At 46.2% G+C, this 3060-nt stretch overlaps 1 pseudogene across 1 annotated transcript; it reads right to left on the bottom strand.

Moving 5' to 3' along the window:
* Nucleotides 1-657: 657 nt before the first annotated feature.
* LOC309558663 lies at nucleotides 658-1645 on the bottom strand (annotated as a pseudogene). Its single transcript has 2 exons — nucleotides 1605-1645; nucleotides 658-1511 (listed from the first exon to the last, which is right to left on the bottom strand). The product of its transcript is annotated as an uncharacterized misc_RNA (transcript).
* Nucleotides 1646-3060: the final 1415 nt, after the last annotated feature.

Here is a 3060-nt window from a genome sequence, read left to right as displayed (position 1 = left end):
AGTCTGTCCCTATTGATCCTAGCTCATCTGTCCTCATGTGCCTTGGAAATCTTTTGATGCCGCACGTTAGACAGGTGATTACTAATTAATCAACTCCCTTGCCACGGTCTTTGCACATGGGAAGTCAGATGCTCTCCCTATGGATCATAGTGTGGGGTGGGAAGTGTCTGTAATGGGGTACATTGTTCTTCATAGTCTTCATCACATCCCATATCCTGATTTACGAATGTGGGGGTGGTTTGGTCTTTTGCCTTTTCCATAAACTTCCTCAAACATGGGAGTACACAACAGACCACTAAAGCAAGGAGAATTAGGCTGATCAACACAGTCATTCCTATCTGTGCCAGAACTTTCTGCCACCCACTCATCCAGTTAAAATATTGATCCCATGGGTCTGTGACCCCTGAATTTTTCTTTAGTTCAACTGATAGGTTCTCTAATTTCTTAAGTGCTAATGTGACCTTACCATTTGGACCAGTGTTGTCTGGGATAAAGGTACAACAGGTACTGGTCTTATCTATCATGGTACAGACTCCCCCTTTCTCTGCTAACATCATATCCAGAGTCATCCGATTTTGGAAGGTCATTTGGGAAGTGGCTTCTAGTTGTTCAGCTATCCCCTGGAATGCATCCTTGGTGTAGTTAACAAATCTTTGTTTATTTATAATATATATAGTTTATCCAGTCCACATTCTTATTAACCGTTATTATGGGGATTAAAGATTCAAAACCGGCCTTAACCTGGTCTCGGGCCTTGTATTCATCGGGGACCCCCCTTGGAACTCCGATGGCATCTATGTAAACATGAGGATCAAAGCTTCCAGGGAGAACTTCCCGTTTCATCCTCTTTCCCGGAGTCGGGTTGGTGTGTGTGTCATAAATACTTTGTCAGAATGTGCAGAGGCATGATGGCCTTCGCCAAGGCACACTCTCCTCTCCATTCCCCCTCTAACCTGGTTCTTATGTGCATGTCTCCACACACCCAGTACACATCTCCTAGGGATTGGCTTTGGTTTTGTACCATATTAGCTGGAATATGACTGTAAGAGGCACAGTAGCCTTTTGGAAAATTACCTAAGTTCCTACCTTTCCCTGCATGATTGGCATGACGGGTATAATTCCCAGGGTAGATTGTAATAGTTTCTTTAGATCTTGGGGCCCTGGTATTGATAGGATACTCCACCTTCCATTTCTCACAAGCTGAGTAATCAGTGGATGTGTTGGTGAAGAGGCTTAGAAAACACTCTTCAGCTTTTTCAGGTATGTTCAGTGGGACTGTACCTAAATGCGGTCTGGCACTGCCACAGACGTAGCAGTTGGTCCTATTGTGCTTATTAGCACTATATCTCATCCACTCTAGCCAAAAGTTGATCTCCGAAAAACCTGTCTCGGCTGCCATTGTATCTTCAAAGGTAGGATCTGCTATTGCAATCATGTCTCCCAAAGTCTGTACATGAGGTCTCAAATGGCACCCCCCAGATGAGACACTTTGGGTTCTGAACCAAAGGTAGCTGATCGAGAGGAAACCGAGAGGAATCAACACAGACGAGGGCAGAGACTGATCACCTCTGAATATATACGGTAAGACATACTTTGAACCTTACCTGTACCCTTGCTCTGTGATTGATTTTATCTTTGTGTCCATATCAGCTGCCTGCGGTCAGCAAGACAGGTAACATAACTTGCCCAAAGTGTATTAGGAAGGAACCTGCATAAATTATATCTGCTGCCTATTTTTGTTATATGTGTGTTTGTGGTGGGGTGATGAGACTGTCAGAAGGGAAATAATCACAGGCGAAATAATTGGCTGGTCTTGATAAAGTGGTTATAACTGATCACAGACTCCCCTCGTCAGTGCGGTAAAGCACGCTCATCAGTGCGGTAAAGCGCGAGGTAAGGAGGAGAGGGGAAATGCCAAGGAACACGCTCAGCTTGGAGACCCTGTGACGGGGTTCATTCTGACAGTTTTGGTGCCCCTGTAATGTGTGTAATGTGTTCTGTTATTTAGAGAAATTAGCATTTCTTTTGCTGCGTGCAAGTGGAATTGAAAAATGACGTATTGAATTTAAGCTTGACAGATTTTTAGTACTTGCTTCCTCTTTCTTGCACAAGAGTTTCGAATCCCCCACTGCAGCAGAGCAGCCCAACTTTCTGTGTCACTTCAACTTCCTCTTTTCCCTGTGTAGTGTGGCGTATATGCATATATGTAATCGGAGACAGATTCCCCGCTAAGTCAACGCAGCTCTCCCCCCCTTTTCAGTTTTATCAAAACTATCACACAAATCCCACCTATAATGGGTCAGAAAGTGGGGAAACCGAAGGATGGATTCTTAGCCGTTGATCTGGTATCAGATCGTGAGGGAGAGCAGGCGGTGAGAAAAGGGAAGAAGCTTGCAAAAATATGTGATATGAGCACGCCCTCAGGTGGCCGTTTGCAACCAGAACAGTGGCGGGTCTTGTTAAAAAGAAAGAGAGGTCTGTTATCTGACCACGGACTGCTTCCTACGGCAGAAGCCTGGTACAGGGTGGCAAGGGCCATTCATCAGGAAGGGTGGATAAAACAAGAGACCAACCAACAGGGTCAAATTGTATATGTATATTACAAGCCAGAAAGTAAGCTGAGGTCGGAGCCAACACCCTATTATGGCGCCCGAACCTCAGACAGGGAGGAGTACCGTCCCCCAGCAAACGCCCCCTTGCCTGAACCTGCCACAAGGCTCTACCCCAGGCACCCTCCCACTGCTAGACCTCCATCACCACCTATGCCACCGCCCCAGATTGGAGGCCATCTTGCTACCCTCAGCCACAACACAGGAAGACTTCCTGTGATGACTTCATTCGACGGCCATATTGGTGCACCCATACCTTGTCCAATAATAGATCAAACTGGAGAATACTACAGAGCACAGCCTGTCCCACTAATGGTGTTCGATACTAATGATGGAGCAAACTCAAGCAGTGTTAGCTACAGCCAGTCTCACTGCGGAGCTCAGGCAGCTCAGGAGGAGTCCACTCTCACAGAGGTCATCGTGATCCCTTCCCCCAATGAACCCTCCCGTA

Source organism: Pelophylax lessonae (assembly GCF_965119305.1).
Source record: "Pelophylax lessonae genome assembly, chromosome: 6".
Lineage (NCBI taxonomy): Eukaryota > Metazoa > Chordata > Amphibia > Anura > Ranidae > Pelophylax > Pelophylax lessonae.
Note: the sequence above shows the minus strand (reverse complement) of the source record. Positions and strands in the feature narration are given on the sequence as shown.